Here is a 21,419-nt window from a genome sequence, read left to right as displayed (position 1 = left end):
GCACAAACATTTTTCAGTGGTGTAGGTAGGAACAGTGTTTGACAGGCAACTTCTAACTGAGTAAACAGCCTAGCAAACATCCATGCCTTTCCTGATCTCTTCTAATATTGCATTATTTTTGTACAATTTCATCCAGTTGCCCACCACAGAGATATCTATCAGCACGCTCCCATTTTCCTGTGGTTTTCTAGAAACACAGCTGGGGTTATCTCTGGGGGATCTGGGCACTGAAGGTGGTGATCCTGGAGACAGAGCCTTCAAACTTTCAGCTCAACCCCCTCACCAGCCAGAGCTGCACCACAGGGAGCTCATCCCTGTATCCCTGTCCATGGCCCACTGCCTGAGGGCTGGAGCTGAGGGCTGACCCTGCAGTGATGGTGGGATTGCTCACAGTGATGGCGGGATTGCTCACAGTGATGGTGGGATTGCTCACAGTGATGGCAGGATTGCTCACAGTGATGGTGGGATTGCTCACCAGTGATGGTGGGATTGCTCACAGTGATGGCGGGATTGATCACCAGTGATGGTGGGATTGCTCACAGTGATGGCGGGATTGCTCACAGTGATGGTGGGATTGCTCACAGTGATGGCGGGATTGCTCACAGTGATGGCGGGATTGCTCACAGTGATGGTAGGATTGCTCACAGTGATGGTGGGATTGCTCACCAGTGATGGTGGGATTGCTCACCAGTGATGGCAGGATTGCTCACCAGTGATGGTGGGATTGCTCACCAGTGATGGTGGGATTGCTCACAGTGATGGCGGGATTGATCACCAGTGATGGTGGGATTGCTCACAGTGATGGCGGGATTGCTCACAGTGATGGTGGGATTGCTCACAGTGATGGCGGGATTGCTCACAGTGATGGCGGGATTGCTCACAGTGATGGTAGGATTGCTCACAGTGATGGCAGGATTGCTCACCAGTGATGGTGGGATTGCTCACCAGTGATGGCAGGATTGCTCACCAGTGATGGTGGGATTGCTCACCAGTGATGGTGGGATTGCTCACAGTGATGGCGGGATTGCTCACAGTGATGGCGGGATTGCTCACCAGTGATGGCGGGATTGCTCACCAGTGATGGTGGGATTGCTCACAGTGATGGTAGGATTGCTCACAGTGATTGTAGGATTGCTCACAGTGATGGCGGGATTGCTCACAGTGATGGTGGGATTGCTCACAGTGATGGCGGGATTGCTCACAGTGATGGCAGGATTGCTCACAGTGATGGCAGGATTGCTCACAGTGATGGCAGGATTGCTCACAGTGATGGTGGGATTGCTCACAGTGATGGTAGGATTGCTCACAGTGATGGCAGGATTGCTCACAGTGATGGTAGGATTGCTCACAGTGATGGCAGGATTGCTCACAGTGATGGTGGGATTGCTCACAGTGATGGCGGGATTGCTCACAGTGATGGCGGGATTGCTCACAGTGATGGCGGGATTGCTCACAGTGATGGCGGGATTGCTCACAGTGATGGCGGGATTGCTCACAGTGATGGCGGGATTGCTCACAGTGATGGCGGGATTGCTCACAGTGATGGCGGGATTGCTCACAGTGATGGCGGGATTGCTCACAGTGATGGTGGGATTGCTCACCAGTGATGGCGGGATTGCTCACAGTGATGGTGGGATTGCTCACAGTGATGGAGGGATTGCTCACAGTGATGGTGGGATTGCTCACAGTGATGGCGGGATTGCTCACAGTGATGGTGGGATTGCTCACCAGTGATGGCGGGATTGCTCACAGTGATGGCGGGATTGCTCACAGTGATGGCAGGATTGCTCACCATTGATGGTGGGATTGCTCACAGTGATGGCGGGATTGCTCACTAGTGATGGCAGGATTGCTCACAGTGATGGTAGGATTGCTCACCAGTGATGGTGGGATTGCTCACAGTGATGGCAGGATTGCTCACAGTGATGGCGGGATTGCTCACCAGTGATGGTGGGATTGCTCACAGTGATGGCAGGATTGCTCACAGTGATGGCTAGGGCAAGAATGCCCCAAACTGTGCTGAGCCCTGCCACAGCTGCCTGTGCACCTCCCTCACCTGCAACTGTGATCGTGCCTTTTATACGATGCTCCTGAGACCTGGGTATGGTTTTCTGTGCTCCCCATCCCCAGCCATCATCTCTGTGTGTCAGTGTTTATAGTGACTGAGCACAATGTGCACAATTCCTCTGCTCCCCTAACCCCGCTCCACCCCAGAGGCAGCTGTATTTCCACAGTGAATGAAGCAATTCCTGTATGCATGATTTTAAAGTGCTTTGGGACCCTTTGGGAGAGAAGGTGCAATTGTACAAGAACAAGATATTATTAAAACAGGAATCTGTGTAATAGGTGATAAATTTTGATACTGCATGTTTAATATAATATGACGGTTGTAAATCCAGTGAATTACCATAGGTATTTGCTGTGCTGTGTGTTTATGAATTGTTTGGGCAGGTGTTTTTCAAGTCCCAGTTTTTCACACAAAACGTGAGTTATAGGACAGTTTAATAATATTCCTTACTAGACTCCAATATGCTACAATTAGCTGCAGAAATATTATCACTTGATGGTTGAGCTTGGTGGCTGATTAAGTTCTTGTATAAGAAGGTAAATGAAAAAAGCAGCAGAGAGAAAAAGAGACCTGCACAAGTAAGCTTTTAGATCTGCCTTTGATCTCTTACAAGCAAATATCTTTTAAAGCTGCAGAAATCAATATTTTCAGTGTTGTTCAACCTGTATTTTGCATGTGTTTTCACATAAGTTAGAAGCAGACTATTTGGATTGCAATAATGAAATAGTTCTCTAAAAGTTTATATTCAATAGTTAAACTATTTATATTTATTGATGTGAAGGGATATCTGTACTGCACATGTTACTTGGATCAAACCTAAGTAGTATAGCTTTTAAATCAGATCCAAAATAATGTAATGTGGGATTACATACAGTCAGAATTTCTTATTTTTATTTTTTACTGACTTCCACATAAAAAGGCTTATAAGAACTTGAAAAATTTTTCCAATCTCTGAAGAAGAGAGAAGCTCTATTTCACTCTCCCATCTGCTTTTGTACCAAGAGCTAAATCTCAGCCTGAGCTGATGTTATGCCAAGCAGCATAGTATTAAACTATGGAGAGGTAGGGTTGAGGAGAGCTTTAGAGGCTGAAGAGCATCATCTCCATCACTGTAGGATTTTGTGAGTGTAAACCAGGCTGTCATTAATTTTATGAATGCCTTTTGCTGGTGTTCTTTTGAGTGTGGAGTCCTTTGCTTGCTAAGTCAGTGTTGCCGCTCCAGAGGGGTGGATGTGACTCCCACACCTCCATGGCCATTGCTGGCACCTTCCAGATGAGCGGAGCTCATGGCTGGGTGTTGGAGGTTCTGTGCTCCTACTGCTCCAGCTGATGTCCAGGGGGGCTGAAAGTCCTTGGTCATCACTGCCTAGCTCTCCAAGTCCCATCCCACCAGGGCTCATGAGTGCCCATTATCTGAGCACCACAGCATCAGGCCCATGGCTGAGCGTCACTGGATCTCTCTGGTGTGATGCTGCAAGCTGGTAGCTGGGATGGAGTCTCACTCGCACATTTCCTTTCCCCTGAATGGTGTAAGGAAGGCGCCTGCAGCCCGCCCCCTCCCCACACCGAGCCTTGTGTATGTGTAAAAGCTGCCCTTGGCCCCAGATGATATGTTTGCATTTCATAATTGATGCTGAACTCGAGGCAGATACGAAAGGACGATTTTTTAAACAGATGTTGCAGGTCACTTGTAAGTTATTTGTCAAATAAGTTTCAGAGCACAAGCCGCTGCTTTTGCCATTGTAACCAAAGGCGTCTGCTGTTCAGCAGCAGTAATTACAAAGCCAGGGCAACGCAGGGAAAATTCATCTTATTTAAAAGTGTTTTAGTGTCACCAAACAGCTTGCTATGCCATTAGGTGAGTTTTGCTAGACACATTCAAGTTGAGGATTTTAATTTGTTTGAAGTATTCTCTAAAACAGAATTATGTTGGAGTTTACATAAAATGAGAGAATGACATGAAAAGTTTTAACTTAAGCAGCAAAATATAAAGGCTAATCTTATTTAAAAGTAATATGTGTGTCTTGATTGAGTGCCCAGATACACTCAACTGGGACATTTTAGTGGAATCGGTTCTAAGCTGTTACACTGAGTTATACAGAGTAGGTTTTCCTGAGCTCACATTGCCAGACCTGAAATACTCTTGTGGCTGCATTTAATAAAGAAACGAAAGTCTTGGGTAAGGGGATATGATTTTTTATGACAGAAGGAATGCAAATAACTTTTAGTCTCATTGCCTAGACCGGGTTTGGTCTGATTTGATGGAGTTTAATAATGACTTATAACCTGTGCTGACAATGTGCAGACCCGCACAACGTCATTTAACTCATTTATTCTGCTTGCTGTAAAAACAAAGAGATGGCAAATAAATATATGGAAAGTTCATTGTTTGTCAGAGGGCCCAAGCCAAAAGTTTTCAGTGACCTTTTAAAATATGGTCCCAGGCTAGTACTAAAATGTCTGTCACTCAGCGCACACACTTGCACAATTTGGCCTTTTAACCCGTGCATCTTGTTTTTCTCTCTTTCAACTGGTTGTATGAATTTCAAATCAGCTGCAGCTATTTAAGTTTTTGCATTGGAGGATTACTGTAAATTGCAGTCTGACAATTACAATGTACAGCGCACAGGAGAGTTATTAATGGATAGGCCTACTGATGGCCTTTCAGCGCTGACGAGGGCCTGGTGTTCCTCAGCCCTAATTAGATCCAGGGGTAGGGCTCTGTGGATGAGACAGGGGAGGGGGCGGCCGGGGAGCACCGCTCTATCAGAGGAAGATATCAATTGATCAGAGATAGTTACTATCGGCAACGTCTAAATCTCTAATTCACCTTCTTCTTAATGACTTGTATTGGCTTAAGAAGCTAAGTCACTTGACAGCACGGAGCTCGGCTGACAAAGCTGTGCAGGTGGTTTTAATAGAGGATTCCTGTTGCTTGAGATTTCACTAAAGACGGAGCAACAGTTCAACAGACACAACAGAGGCCAGTAAAAACCCTGCTCTGTTGCTCTGCTCTCTGAGGGTACCACTGGGGCGCGGGCTGCTCTGAACCACCACTCCCATTTGCACCACACTTTTTCCCTTTGCAGGCCTGAACAAGAGCTTTCTCTGAGGTTTCAGTATTTATTTTAAGGAACGAATCTTATGTGGGCATAAATTATATGTGACAAATGAAAACCCTTTGGAGAGGGAGATTTATTTATTTATTTATTATTGCCCGATGAAAAATGTTTTCCAGGGCATAATGTTCCTGGAAAATGAAATACACTTTTAGGAAAAAGAGAGAGTCTAACGCCCAGGAAAAACCAGTAAGCTTTGTAAAAGCTGAAGGCAGCAGTTGGTCGCCAATGATAAACCAAATGCAAACCAAGTACTTAGATTAGACATGGCTTCATGAACCAAAATGTCAGCTTTTTAATGAAGGAACCCAAGAAGCAGTGGGTTTGTGCTTAGATTATCACAGTGTAAATCCAATAAGAGATGGGCACCTAACACTCCAGCCCTGTTCCTCTCCAGAAGGATTACAACCACCTGCTGGGAAGTTTTCCATGCAGTAAAGCTGGTAGCCAAACTGATATTCACAGTATGTCCCAGAGACTTTTTATTATTATTGTTTGGATGATGTATACGCATGGGAAATAGAGGTTTGAGTCTGTTAAGGCTCTTTTTGGGGGTAAACATTTGTTTAAAATCTTGTTCCAATCTCTTAACACATATTGAAGTAAAATCTAATTGAGTCGATCACTGGCATAGACAGAACTTTCTGTTGTTGTTCTTGAGGGTGAGCTCAACAGAAAAGCACATCTGTGGGACTTTGCATTGTAGCCTTGAGTGGAAGCATATTTATCAGCACAAAGCCTGCTATTTTAAGCTCTTCTGGAACTAGCAAAACTGATGGACATTTCTTCTGATTTCACCACCAGGTTCCTGACCTCATTCCCAATACCACTTCTAGGTTCATGTCAAGGTTTCTACTTGTGAGCCATTTTATTTCCAGTGAACTTGCAACCCAGCTCTGTAAGCTGTGGCTTTGCAGCTCCCAGGCTGAGGACTGCTGGCCTGAAGTGTTAAGAATAAATACCCTGTGCACCTGTAGAGTGCTGTTATCTCAAGATCTCTAAGTGCTTTCAAAACTTGCTATTTATGATTTATAAAGCTCTGAGTGTTCTATGAGAGGAGAAAACAAAGGCTGGGGAAAATAAGTAACTCTCTCAAAAGCAATAAATTGTTAAATGGTTTGTTAAACAATTTGCTCAGCCCAGTTTGTTGTAGTGTGTTCTGTTAGTTTATTTAATTACTCCCCTATTTTCTGTATCACTCCCCCATTTTCTGTAATGGTTCTGCCCTCACCAGTTCTTCCCACCACGGTATTGTCTGTCATTTCGTTACCTTGGTTACTCCTGCCACAGTTTATGTCAATCCTCTCTGTTATATGATTTCCCCTCCCCTGTGTTTCCTTATATGTGAATTTGTTCTCCTCCCTGGGCCCAGTCAATCACTCCCCACTCCTCCTAGTTTGCCAGAATCTTCTGTGCTTAGGGAAACTTGATTGGCTGTGGCTCCGGGGCCCCTCCTTTACATTGTTTCTATTGGGTTTTCTCTCATGCACCTTATGCTAAGTCCACTCCCTTGCCTTCCCCTATTGGTTCCTTGTAAACCCCTCCCATGAATTCCTCCCCCCTTTATAATCCTGTTGCACCCTTTGTTCAAGGTTACTCTCTGGCAGACACGTTAGATTCAACACCTGGGTGTCTGTTACTCCCTGATTGACAATAAATCTGACAAGTCCCCAGTGAGTGTCCGGACTCTCGTCGGCCAGCAGCGATTCCGTCCGCTGTGAGCACAGCCCGAAGCCTTCTGACACCGAGGGGTGCTCACACATTTGCAGCTGGGTGTTTGGCCGCCCTTCTGCCAGCCAGACACCTGACCTTAAGGCTGCACCAGTTTATAGAGTGAGCTAGAGTATGGATTGAGATCCTGATTCTTTGATACTAATGGTCACAGAATCACAAAATTATTTAAGTTGGAAAAGACCTCCAAGATCATGAAGTTCAATCTTGGACTGATCATCTCCTTGTCAACCAGACCACAGCACTAAGTGCCATGTCCAGTCGTTTCCTGAACACCTCCAGGGATGGTGATTCCACCACTTCCTGGGCAGCCTAGGAAATTGTTCAGAGAACAATTTCTTCCTGATATTGAAACCTCCTATGGTTTGAGACTGTGTCCTATCACTTCTTGTCTGGGAAAAGACACAAATCCCCACCTGGCTAGAAGCTCTTTTCATGTGGTTGTACAAAGCAGCAGGGTCCTTTCTGAGCCTCCTTTCCTCCAAGCTAAACACTCCCAGCTCCCTCAGCTGCTCCTCGTAGGATTTGTGTTCTGGACTCTTCCCCAGCTCTGTTGCCCTTCTCTGGACGTGCTCCAGCCCTTCAATGTCTTTCTTGTCATGAGGAGCCCAGAACTGAACACAGGATTCGAGGTGTGGCCTCAGCAGTGCTGAGTACAGGGGGACAATCCCTGCCCTGGTCCTGTCACCATTGCTGACACAGGCCAGGATGCCATTGGCCTTCCCAGGTGGTTCATGTTCAGCTGCTGTCATCAGCACCCCCAGGTCCTTTTGCACCAGGCAGCTTTCCAGCTACTCTGTCCCAGCCTGTAGCACGGCCTGGGGCTGTTGTGCCAAAATGCAGCAATTGGCCTTGAACCTCATGCTGTTGGCCTCAGCCCATCAATCCATCAGACCCCACGGCTTCAATGTGCTCAGGAGCTCACCAGCATTTTCTTTTGCTTTATGTAAGGATGGTAGCCAGAAGCCCAAGCCACAGATAATTACTCATAATTATAAACTTTTGTCATTAAAGTGAGAGCTGTCATTTTGGAGCTGACTGACCCAGATAGCTGAGGTGTCAGTGTCATCCTGAATTTGACATGGATGTGCCAGAAGAAAGCTAACTGGAGAATGGTGCTGAGGAGGAGGGCTGCTTTTCTGTACAGTGAAGCAAAACTAAAGAGTGGTGATAGCGCTTGTCTTCAACCCAAAATGTTCCTATTCTGCCAGGAACAATGAGGGATGCCCAACAAGTACTTTTGGGACAGATGTGTAGGGGACCTGTTTGTTATAATAGATTGTTTTATTTAGAATTGCCTGTGCTTATGCCCTCAGACTTCTGCTTTTTGTGTTCGAAGTTATGTGGTGAAGGGGAAGTTTCTTCCCACATTTTTAGAGTAATCCCTATAGTGAAAAGATATTACTGACATCTTTGGATGCTATTATTTAGTCACAAACTACTGGCAGTGGTGAGGGCAAATAAGCAGCTTGGTCCTTCAAGATCCCAGCACATACAGAAAGTTGTTTTCCTCCTGTCACGTGCCTTGTGCCATCTGTTAAGTACTGGTGCTGGGGCAGGCCTGTGTCTCCACCACATTGTCTACAACTGCATATGAAACAGCCAAAAATCAAACTTCTCACTGAGGAAGACTTTGGAACCAAGAATCAAGCACAACCTGTTCTCTTGCTTTAAGTCTGTCTTTTTTATTATTTAATTTTTGTTGAAGTATGGGTTGGAATATTTCAATTTATTTTGGTCTCCTGTTTGGGGAACTTGGTGAAAGAATTGTTGGGGAGGTATAGAGGAAATCTTGATCACTTAGACCTTAAAGGTGACAGTTTTGGCATGTTTTGGGGGCTTGAAGCAGGGGGGCCACATTCTTTGCTCGTGTTAAAAGGGGAACCTCTGCTGACTCAGTCAAGCTCTGTTCATTTAGGCAGACAAGATAGGGTCCAGTGGTTTGCTCTGTAATGGTTTCCATAAGAGACATCTCAGCTCACTCCCAGTATTCTGTGTGGTGTGAATCATTGCAATCTGTTAGCAATTTTAAGCAAGGCTGTTAGCACCATGAGCTGATCAGCTGAGCTCTGCAGAGCGTCACTGAGCTGTTCTGTCTCTCACAGTCACTCACTTTGCTCTGGCAGTTCATCTCTTCCTACAGGGCAGTGCAGTGTGGGAGCTGCTGGTGTTAGGCAGCTCTTCCCCCTTTTGCTTGCCAGTCATGACTGTGCCCCACCATGTAACACTTCAATTCAAGCATGCTTGCTCTGCTCAATGGCTTTGAAGGTAGTTGCTCTCTTCCTTCATTCCCATGAGCTGCTGACATTGTGATAAGCTGGTCATGATTGGTGACCTAATTCTATCATGGTGCCCACGCACCATGATCAAAATAGGATTTTCTCTGTGCGTTGGGACTTGTGTCTATACCTCATGCCTCCTCCCCAAGTAAAAAAGTTTACTAATTCAATCCTTAGTTCATATATATCTGTATATACTCATATATGCACACACACTATAAGTAGGTGTGCACATGACTTGTTCATCTATGACTTGCAAGTCAAACATCTGACGACAAAGCAAAGGAAACCACCAGCTCTCCAGCTTCTGAAGTGAGGCACTGCTGCAAAAAGTATTATAATGAATAACTGACTTCTGTCTTAGTGGTGCCTTCATCTTTTTATTCCTTTTTAAAATAAAGTCTGTTTTGACTGTTCTGCTGTACTGTTAACAGACGGATACACTCAAAATGTTGGCAGTTAGGTTCAAGACTGGATTAATATACGTTTGTTATTTTAATAGCATATCCAAAGGCAAATATTCCTACTGGACTCCACCCTTCAGCTGTGAAGCAGATTGTAAATCAGTCCCTTTTTTGTTGTTTTTAAAGTAGTTTAGGGGCTTTAAAATGGTATTTAACATTATTACAGTCTGCTTGAATATTGTACAATTTCTAACTATTTCTTCTTTTTTTCAAATCCATTTTCCTGCCACTCGGAAGCTTCTAAAGAAAACAGTGCAGTCACTGCTAATGCCAAGGTGTAGCAAAAGTGCTTATACTGTTCTTGATGACTGTTCTCTCCCAGGTATTTAGGCGCTATGATTTTTGGCTTGCTAGGAAAACCCAACATTTACAGAGGGAAAGAATGAAGGCTGGGTTTTCAGACTTTGTCTTTAAGGCTGGAATGGGTAAATTTGTCATTTCACCATTCCCTAGGAAAGCTCCAGTAGGTGCAGAGCCAATGGTCCTTGTCCCTTTGCTGCCATCCTTAATGTATCACAAAGACTGTGGAAAAAAATATTCTGCCTCTGGAAATATGGAAGGAAATGGCTACTGGATCAGGAGCCAGCAGTTCTGACACACATCAGACCCATCCATCAAGCACTCCATGGCCTGTGAAAATTATATCCTAAAATATCCCTGTTCATGTGTTTCTATTTTGAAATTTCAGTCTCTGGGTTTATTCTCTTTCCTCAAAGTTAAAGCAATGTAACCTGGGTGTTGGAGGAAACTAGTTTGTGAGCTGGTCTTAGATTCTTGACTGATTCTAAAAATAGGGCCAGCCTATCCATTAAGATAAGAGTGAAACTCTGGTAACATTAAGCACAGTTATAATAGCTTTGGTGTTCTGGTCTGCAAAAAATGCCCATCCTGTCTAGCAGGGCCATTGTGTTGGTCTGGTCTCTCAGACTTGGGTGAGAGGTTCCAGGCTATCAGATGTCACCTCCCACCATGTCTGAGCAGCTACTGTCCCCAGAGGGAGAGAACCAGTGAACATATGATGTTTCAGAGCTCTTGTGATAAAGCTTGAATACCCTGGAAAGCAAATCTGCTTCTTGCTCACCTCGTTCTCTTCTGATTTCATGTCCCTAAACTCTCTTGTGCTGCTTGTTTTCCTTTTCTTTGCAAGGCTCCCCTTATCTGGACTCCTGCTGGATCTCATGTTCCCGTTCACATCCTGCCCCTGTGCTGTGGAGGGATCAGTGCAGCCTGTGCTGGGACCCTCAGCCTCACTGAGGGGCCAGCATCTGTGCACAACATGCTGTGCAAGCCCAAGGCTGCTGGCTCTGTCAGTAGCATGTTTAGACTTTCGCAAAAGAAAGGACTAAAAGGTGAAAAAGATTATCATTTTTCAATCCCTGTAATCTAATCACTGTGCAGGCTGACATCCAACCTTGCTTTCCTGCCCTCCCAGCACTGTGTTCCTGCCCCTGCACACTGAGCTGGGCAAGGGAACTACTCTCATCTCAGCCTGTCTTAAGGTATTTTTCTGTTTTAAGGTCATGTTAGCTTTAAGCTGGATCAGGTTCCTCATCTGACCTACTGCATAAAAATTTCAGGAGCTGACACCAATCTCCCGTGCCCCTGGCTGTGAGTTTCTGTGAGACCTGTGACCATGTGCTCCCAGTGTGTGTCCCATCACACCAGCCATGGCAGTGCCACCAGGAGCAGCTGCTGCCCTGCTGCTTGAGTTACTCAGCGAGCTGATGTGTCACTACAGGAGTGGTCCTGTGGTCCCAGCGCAAGGAACTCATTGGAGATGGTTGGCAGTGGACAGGTGAGGGAGAGCTGGGCCATCTCTTTCAGGTGGACAGTGGGTCAGAGTAGGTGTGGTATGAAACTGGACCTGCACATAGGCACGAATCAAAGCACCAGCTCAGCATCCTCATGTCAGACACAAGCAAGCATTTAACAATTTGCCTTGAGGATGGGACAGAAGCAATTTACTCAATACTTCTGCAGGTAGCAGTCAGTGTCCCTGCTTCCTGTCCATCCCGCATGCACACACACACACACACACACACACACACACACACACAGACACACACACACACAGACACAGACACACAGAGACACACAGAGACACACACAATGACTTCTTTGTTGGAGTGGAAAAATGCTCCACGGGGAGCTGCACATCCCAGAATGCAGCTCTGCTTGTGTCCAGAGCCGTGATGGATCACTGTGGGGAACCTTAAATCTCTGCAGTGCTCAGATCTCTATCAAAAATGAGGGCAGCTGGAGTATGCTCCATTTAATGCAAGCTGCATGTATAGCTGGATGCCTTACCACCTTGTCAGTGCCACCCCCAGCTGCCAAGGCCGAGAGCCCCTGAGTCCACTGAAACCAAAGGGAGGTGAGCATTTTCTTTGACTTGGATGCAGGTATTTTAAAGGGAACATGGGAAATAATTAGCACATAATTAACCTGTGGAACTTTCTGCCAGGAAGTATTACTGAGGCCAACCGCTCTGCAGGGTTTGGAATTTATATGAATAATAAGAGGTTCAAAGTGGAAAAGGTATCAGCCTTCAAAGTAGGGAGGAGACCATTAAACAAAGTGAGTTAAGGAGATGGTTTTATGAATAGATTATTTTCTAGTGGTCTGTTGTGGGATATCTCTCACATTCCTGTGAACTCTCTGGGAATAAATACTGATGAAGACAGTAGACCACTGATCTGATCCACTCTGTCAAGCACATTTCCTATTAAATATACAGAATTGCAGATCTACTCTGGAGCTATTAGAGCAGCACTCACCCTGGTTCTTTCTGTGCTCTGCTTGTTCAAACAATATAAAAAACAATATCTTATTGTGTCCCAGATCTGTCACTCTTGTAGATTGCCATTATACAAATGGTTCATTGTCACTTTGTCTCACTGGCAAGTTGTTCACTAGAAATGAAAACATATATATGGAGGAAGCCAGTCTGTTTGGGGGGTGAGCTACATGCAGCTGTCAGAACAGATCAGACTGGGAGGCTGCCCTGCCAGGAGGGACCTTTGCAGCTGTCTGTAAGTGTCTGGGGAAAGAACACAAGCAATGGAGTTAGTGAAGAGTTATCCTTCCTGGCAAACCATCCAGTCATGGGGCTTCATACCTTGTGGATTCCTAGTGGAGCTTCAGGTTATGTCCCTACCACAGGGATTAATACAAACTTTTAAAAATTTTTATTCTTCTTAAATCCTTTTTATAATTTGGCCATCACTACATGCTGTAGCAATGTCATCCCATGTTGCCTCACCTTCTGGGTAAGAAGGTGCCTCCCCTTGGTTGTTCTGAGCTTGCCTGGCCCAGCCCCATGGGATGGAGTAGAGTGAACAGTCTGCACATGAGATACTATGGCCCCATGGGCATTTCTTGTACCTTCTTCTTCCTGCCTCCTCACAGCTTTTCACCCAGCAGGTCCTGAGGCATCCCAGAGCCTCTGCTGCTCCCTTACTCTCCTCTTCAGAAGAGCTGAAGCTCCTCTAGGCAGATGGGCTCAAGAGGCACAGAATCACACAATGTGTCCAGACAGTTCTTGAACACCTCCAGTGAGGGAGACTCCACAGGCCCTCTGGATACTCTGTTCCAGTGTGTGGTCACTGCACAGTAAAGAAATTCAAAGTACTAATATAGTATATTAAAAGTTCTAATATGGTCTCCTTTTGCTTTTGTCTGTCCACATGTAGAAACCCAAAGAGGATTGCAGCTCATGAAAACTCTCCAACCCAGCTTGAAGCCAGCAGCCTCAGAGCTCTTGTAAAGGATGGGAAGGTGCACACCAGATCTCCATGTGCTCCTCAGCCTTCTGCTGCCATCACTGTACTGTTATCAGTACCCAGCAGGCCAGATGACAGCTACTCCTGCTGCCTGCTCAAGGCACAGTCACACCTCCAGGCTGCAGTATAGACACACCCTCTGTCTCAGAGTCTTACTCTGCATGAGTTCTCCCAGTTTTAATAAATTTGCAGTGAAATATTAAACACTGGCATATACATTTTTTTTTGGCAAAAAGAAGCAAAAGTTGGAATCTGAATTTAAAACTGTAATGCAGCAAGTGGACATGAAGATTTATGGGCTTAAAAAACACATACAACTTTTGAGACATGCCTAGCAGACATCATGCTTTTAAAATGTCACAGTTCATGTAGTTGTCACTTCAAACACTGAGGAAGCTGGCACTCCCCAAGTGCCAGCAAGCTCTGACTGGACAGTAATAAGACTCAGACGTCTAAAATTAAAAACTGTCCCAGAAAATGTATAACTTCTTAAAGACCTCATTCTGCATGTTTTATAGCACACTCCACTTTGCAAAGAAATGGTTGTCTGATCAGCTAAATAAAAATGAGATGTTTCCACTATACCTTCAGCAGAGGAAACAGAGCTGTTTGTAATGGAACAGCTTCCATGGGCAGTGTTTTGAGCACTACTGATTGAAAAATGTCTTCTCCTTTGAGGTTTGCTTGCCTTTCTCTGGCAGATGTCTAATCAATGATTCTGAAATGTGTTTTACACTGTGACCCTTCTGAACATCACTGATGAATAGGATGTATTATTTTACTTCTGCAGTTATCAAAAGCCTCATTTCAGGTCACAAGTCAGACAGTTTTTCTTTCTGCTACAGCATTTTAGTAGTGTCAGCTTGGAAACCTCATTGCAGCCTGTTTCAGCAAGCAGGGTACCCTGACCTAACTGAGACCTCTGGTACAAATAGGCAAAGTTTGTACCAGAAGCACAAACTTTGACAATAGGCAAACCTGCTGCCATTCTCCTCCTAAGAGCAGCTGACAGGCACCCCTACAGAAGCAAATTTCTCCTGCTGAAATGTGCCACTGATAAATGAGCCTTTTTTTCAGTTCTTCAGAAAGTTAAAATAAATATTAAAACCCATAATGCAAGAACAATTTTTATGAGTTCCAAGCAGACTTCACTCTTCAAAGAAACTTGTCTGTGTTTGAGTTTGAGAACTTAAACATACAATTTTTCTGGTGAGCTGAGGCAGGAGAATTCTGGAGTGAATTTATTCTATGCTAGCAGGATATTCTGCTGATGCACAGCATTAAATAATTATAGATCAGATGTTTTAAATGCTATTTTCCATATACCTGGGTGTAGTTTTACAGCCAGCTGTTGCCTCCTTATCATCCTAGAGACGTACTGGTTGTACTGGATTTTCCTGTCCTTTTGCTTTGTGTTTCCTTAGGTCAGTCAGGTCAGTTCCCTCATCCAATGGCCTCAGCACCTTGAGTCCTGCTGGGAGCACAGCAAGGCACAGGTACACGTGGCTGAGCACAGAGGAAAGAACAGTTCATGCCCTTTCAGGAGCAGGCTCAAAATCACATTTTTCAGAATTCTGATGCAGATGTTGGACACTAATTAGTGCACTGACTACCTTGTTCCATTGAATTCCTTGTTTCCCTCGATGCCTCCAGTCACACTTCCAAGCCAAAGGTTTCTATTGGGTATGGTGGGACTTTACACTTTGACTTAATTATAAGCACATAAGAGAAGCACAGCTAAGTCTAATCTATAAACGTGGAACCATGCTAGAAACACATTAGGATGAACAGTTCTGTTGTAGTTTCCTCTTTTTTCTATGAAGAGTTCCTTTGGTGAGGCAAATGGAAATAAAATGGAAAGGAAAAGAAATATTCTTCCCTATGGAGATGAAGAAGAAAAATAAGAAAGCCCATTAAAACCCCAGTACTAAATAAAAAAGACAAGAAAAAATTCCTGCACTGCCACCACAGGACACAGTAAAAATGAGTATTGTCTGTCAATATTGGTCAAGTTCCTTTTCTTGTCTCCCTTGCAAGAACTGAAGACACAGCAAGAGCAGTGATGCCAATGCACTTCTCAAGTTTACTCATCTCCATTCTTTCCTCTGCCAAAGTGCCTGGCTCTTAGAAAAAGTTCATGAAAAGTTCAAGGATTACGAACCTGTACACAGAAGGACTGCAATAAGAGATTTTAATTAAATTCCAGAGTTGTTATTGAGTTGGAGTATTGTCACAACAGACAATTATTGTTTTGGAGAATTTGGGGGTTTTTGACATGCAGCAAAAATCTAAGTAGGGCAAAAAGCAACTTCAAGAAAATGAGGAAAGGAGGAATCTCCAGTCTTTGGGTTATCAGATCCTTTTTGCCCAGGGTTTGCAGCAGGCATGTGGTGGGATACAATGTGGTACAGTGCTTGTTGAACTATATTATACAAATACTGGCCCAAAAGAAGTTTTGTGGATAACTTTCTTCTTGTTTGGGTGGGCAAGACTCCTAGCCTGTGGCTGCAGCTGGAGTGCTGCTGCTCTAAGGATGATAGCAATTCTATCAACCAGAGACACAATGCACAAACCCACAGCTGAGCTCACAGGTTTGCCTTCCCTGGAGGGTTACCAGGAGAGTCCATCACAGGCCTTTTAACAGCTCCCCAGGATTCAGAGCCACTTCTATCAGACTGAGTCCCACTGCAGGATCCTTGAGAGCACATGAGTCAAAAACATGAATTGTCCATGTATGGCTGCATGTGCTGCATGTCCTTCCCCTTCAGCCCATGTGTATCACAAGTTTCCTGCTTCCAGCCTGGCTGATTAGGTGTGTGGCTGGGCTGACCAGCTAGGTGGGATGATTTCTCTAATTGCTCCTCTGGGAAGACTAAACTATTTCCCTAGCTGTGTCCAATGAGGTGGCCATGTATTTGAAACCCTCTCTTTACCAGGAGATGACAGGGCAAAATATTTGCTATAGGGTGTATTGGATGGAATGGATTAAGCAGAAATTTGCAGATGGAATAAGCAAGATATTTAGTAAAGGTACAAATGTGTGTGTTGAAACTCTTACATTAAAGGCCTATGAAAGATTTGAGTTATTTTATTGTGCTGCACTAGATACCAACACAAGAGTGAAATGGAAGAGTGTTTCAATGAGAGTGCTTTGGGTTCCCACAGACCAAAGGGATTTTGAAGCTGACCTGAGGTGAGAAGAAAGGCTTTGGAGGAGCAGGAGGTCTCTTGCATCCCAATGGGCCTCGTGGTGTCATGAGAAGTTTTCTGGAGGATCTGCAGTCCCTTCTGAGAGCCCATGGGGACGTGTGCTGGCTGGGATGCTGGATAGGTCATGGAGAATGTTTGCACTGGCACATCCCAGCACTGAGCTCTGTGCTCACACCAACCCCCACAAAGAGAGGACAAAACAAGCTGTCCCAAAACATGGCCCCTGCTACCCTCTGTTCAGCAGCGTACATTTGTCATCACAAGGCATTGAATATTTAATATCTCACCAGACTTGTCTGACTTCCAAGGCCTTTATGTCATGAGTGAGATGCAAGGCTTTGCAAAGTGTAGTAAAACCTCTTTAATCCCAGGGACAGCAGTCCCAGATTTTCACATTGCTGCCATCACATGTTTCTCCTGAGCCCAGAAAAAAGTCAGTGACTTCTCTGATTTGTCCATTAAGCTGTTCCATGCCCACAGGATGTCCAGCAGTTCTTGGTCCTGCTTCACCAGGTGGAGAGGCTCTAGTTCTTGCTAGACATGTCCACTGAAATTAATGCAGAAAGTCACCCACACTCTTTTGAGTTGTGAAGCTGTACTATAATAAAAAAAAATATAGATTTATGGACAGGACATGCTTGCATGGTGTATTGGTAATAGCTTTCTCCTTGTAGAAATATATATTCAAAAAATATAAAAATGTTGAGCTGTCAAAAAAAATGATTGAAGTAGCAGCTAACTATTATTTTTCAGGGTAAAAAAGTGCTCATTTGCCACTGACCATCTTCTCTTGATGTAGTTATCCCCAATTAGGCTAAAAGTGCCAGAATTACAATATAGTGTCTGCCAATTCAGCCTTACAATGGCTAGATAATTATAGAGCAAGAAAATACTATGTCTGGAAGGGTGTTAACTGAAGAGCAAGGGGCCATGTAAATAAACTTGACAATGATATTGAAAGGCAAGAAAAAGACACTACTGGATAATAGCATTATTGTATGCAGGAGTTATTTACATGCAACCAGAGCTTGTCACAAGTAATGAGAATTAGAGGAAAGCCCCTGCCTTTGGGTACCAGGCACACCATAGAACCTCTTTGTCTCAAGAATCCCAACATAGAAGCTTAATTTTCTTTTTGTGCTGCAGAAAACTGGGGACTGCATCTTCTGACTGGGCCTAAAACCTGGTCACAGTGTCAGCTTCCAAATATCAGCTCTCCAGGCAGGTTCCTCTTCAGAGGGCAGTCAGCTCCAGAGTACAGTGGGAGGGGGAACATGGGGCATGGGAAAGTACTGAGTTTTTGTAGAAACCATGTGGTTTTGGTGGTGATGGAACTCCAAAGAGATAACCACAAGAGTTAGCTACACCAGGTACTACTCTGGCCTTGCCTTCACCATCCTGCTTACAGGAAGGTTAGGCAAAATTTCCATGGTTTTCATCAGACACATTTATGGCTTCAGAAGATCTTCAGTCTCTTTTATGTGTAAAAAATATTAAATTGCAGCAGAAAATCCTGCATCTTTCACCAACTTAAAGTAACAGCTACTGCAAGGCACTAGTAGAGTTTGCCTATATCTGAGCCTGCTCTGTCCATTTTCTGAAGTGATTTAACATCTCTGTTAAACACAAACTGTACAAACACAAACTTTCTCTGCTATGGCCTGTCCTGAGCAGAACTTATGGCTGCTGCAGCTCTATTAATTGTTTGAAATGTAGATTAGGACAGATAGCACACTGTGCTAGCACAACCCCATTGCATTCAGTCTGCTCTGGGCATGGGCAGAGCGAGGCAGTGTTTGCCTGGAAAACACTGTAAATGTTCTTTTCCCTAAACTAAAAGGAAGGCTTGTACAGCATCCAGCAGAAGGTCCTGCTCTGGGACAAGGTCTTTTATCTGCACTGAAAAATAAACAAGAATCTTATCCATAGCTAATAAATATCTTCAGGATTTGGTCCATAGAAATGATAAATGGAATAGGTCTGTCAGATTATGAAGTGTACATAAGACTTCTCAGTTTTTTTTTCTAGCTGTGGCTGTATGTTAATGGACACACAATGTCAAAAGCTACCCAATATTATGATATCCAGTATATTGCATAATGCCCCACTGTGTTGGTAGGGAAAAAAAAAAAAGAAACCCTGAACAATCAATATTCCTTAACTTCTGAATGAAGAAATGTAAATTTCTAGATGTCATGGTGACACAGAAAACTTTGTAACTGGAAGCAAGATCATTATTCAAGGTTGAAAAGCAGGAGAGCAGGCAGCAGTTGCCCTGCATTTTTAAGCAAATGAAACACATGGATTATTTTTAAGTCACTGTCCCAATTTTGTGAGTATTCATTGCTGTTCCTGCACAGGAGAGATTCATCCCACTGCCTATTCCCCCTCTCTGGAATCACAATGTCTCCCTGTAATTTTCCAACAAACACTTCAACATGAGAAAAATAATTTTACTCCTCATTTTTCTTCTTTATTTTTTTTTTAAATGCAGGGTAACATGTGGGAATAAGAGGGAAGAAGAGGCTGTGTGAGGAACCAGCAGATGCCCCCTGGTTTGCCAGCGGCCAGCACAAAGTGTGCTGGCTGGAATCTCACCTACAGGTGTTTGAGTAGCATCCCAGATGGCATCCTGCTGTGTTTAACATCCTGTGTGAGAAAAGCTCTGCCCCTCTCCTTAGGAGCCATTTCCCTGCTGAGTAAGTCTCATACTGACAGTTTGGAGGGAAATTGCAGTCACCAAACTCATCCCATTAAGAGCTGTTTTCCATCAGGGCAGTCACAGCTCAGCTGTGACCAAGGCTGATGTTTGCACTGCTGGTGGAACACGGCCTGTAGGTGTGTGCAGGGGTCTGGTGGTGAAACCACTGCCTGGATCACCTGGCTCAGCCTAGGGAGAGCTTTCAGCACCCTGCCTGCTGTCCTAGACATCTCCCCACAGTTCTTCACAGCCTCCTCTCAGTTCCTGCCTCAACTGTGCTGCCAAGGCTGCCCATGTGGCCTCTTTGAGCTTGAAAAGAGTTAATTGTTGCAGAAAAGTGAAAGAAAGTAGATTTAAATCAGATATCCGGAAGAAATTCTTCACTGTGAGGGTGGTCAGACACTGGCACACGTTGTCCCAGAGAAGCTGTGGATGTCCCATCCCTGGAAGTGTCCAAGGCCAGATCAGACAGGGCTTGGAGCAACTTAGTCTAGTGGAAACCATCCCTGCCCATGGCAGGGAGGCTGGAACTACACAATCTCAAAGGTGCCTTCCAACCCAAACTAATACATGATTCCATGATAAGAGCAAAGTTTGAACATGAGTTTCCACCTGGGGAATGCACAAATACAGCCTACCACAGCTGTGCTGCACGGAATACCTTCCAGCCTTTCCCTCTAATCAGGTTTCAGATCTCTACCTAGGGATATGTAAATACGTCTGAATCTGGCTAGAAGTGATGAAAGCACCTCAAACCCATCTATTTTCTCTGCAACAGGCCACATCCTCCCCAGCTCCCTCATGCTGAGGTAAAGCAGCAGTGTCCAGGTCCCTTGCTGTCCCATATTGTCTCTCCCAGTATTTCATGGACCCTTCCCAGGGGTGCTGCTTTCTCTCCCTGTGCCCCTGTGCTGCTCTGTGCATCTTCCCAAGGCAACAATGCAGGGGGCTGTACCCTCCAGCCCCACACAGGGCATTTCTCCAGGTGCCTCTGAAATCTCAAGTAAAGCAGGCCTGTTCTGCCATGGGGGTCACCCCCTCTCCTCCTTCTTTGCTTTTGCCTCTTTTTCCTTGCCTGCCCATGGCTGGGGCTGGAGCCTCCTCCCAGCCTCCTGAGCAGCCTTGCCTTTGTGGGGCACCTCTCTTAGTGTCCTTTCTGGTAGGAGACCTTGAACACCCTACAGCAGTGCAGGCTGTTCCTGGTGGTTTTATGCAGCTGTGTAGGATTAGAGGGGTGCCCAGAGCTCAAAAGCATCATTCAAGGTAACTGCAGGGCTGGGATGAGTCAAGGTCTCAGAGATTTCAAGGTTTCACATTGATATCTCCTGGTGATGCTCCCAGCAACTAAGTTCTTTTCAGCTCCTGTTTCCTTCAAGAGAATTGTATTGCTTTATACCCTTCAAAAGCTGACTATATTATGTATTAAAATGGCAAAACCACTGATATCCAGGTGGATCTCAGCTGCTAAATCTCTTGGCCAGGCATCTTACTCAGATGTCTGAGCTCTTCCTTCCCATCTCAACCATACCTGCGTGACCTGGAGGAGTCAGGTTTGTGGGCACTGTAAAACAATCCCCTTGGGAGTCTGTCTTCTTTTCCAGGCAGTTAAATGCTTACAAGGCTCTGGCCTTGTTGCACCTTGTTGCTCTGGTGCTTATTGGTACCTCAACAAGTCTATATTTCTTCATATTTCATCTTTTTCCAGGGGTACCCAGAGTTTGGTAGTACTGAAGTTGATGTCTCTGCAAATTCTCTAACCAAACAAGCTGGTTACCAAACACACTGAGAAAATTAGCAACCTAATAGTACAGTTCCTTTATGGCCTTTTAGTGTGTCCTTTCATTTCCATTCATTTGGAAATAATGTGATTAAATGGCAAAGATAAGAACCTGTGGAGTCACCAGGCCAAACACATTCCTGGTGTAAGGCTGAAGAATTTACACTTAGGACAAGTTTAGCTCAGTGGATTTAGGTATGCCTCTGTTTTCCACCTCAAAGAACTCTCAGCTGATCAGAAACACATCGCAGGACATTCATGCTGCCATGAAATGAACCCACCTTTCAT

The sequence above is a fragment of the Melozone crissalis genome, unplaced genomic scaffold, assembly GCF_028551555.1.
Source record: "Melozone crissalis strain CALT ecotype California unplaced genomic scaffold, PUWL_Pcris_2 ptg000018l_1, whole genome shotgun sequence".
Classification (NCBI taxonomy): Eukaryota; Metazoa; Chordata; class Aves; order Passeriformes; family Passerellidae; genus Melozone; species Melozone crissalis.
This window is presented reverse-complemented; position numbering follows the sequence as displayed.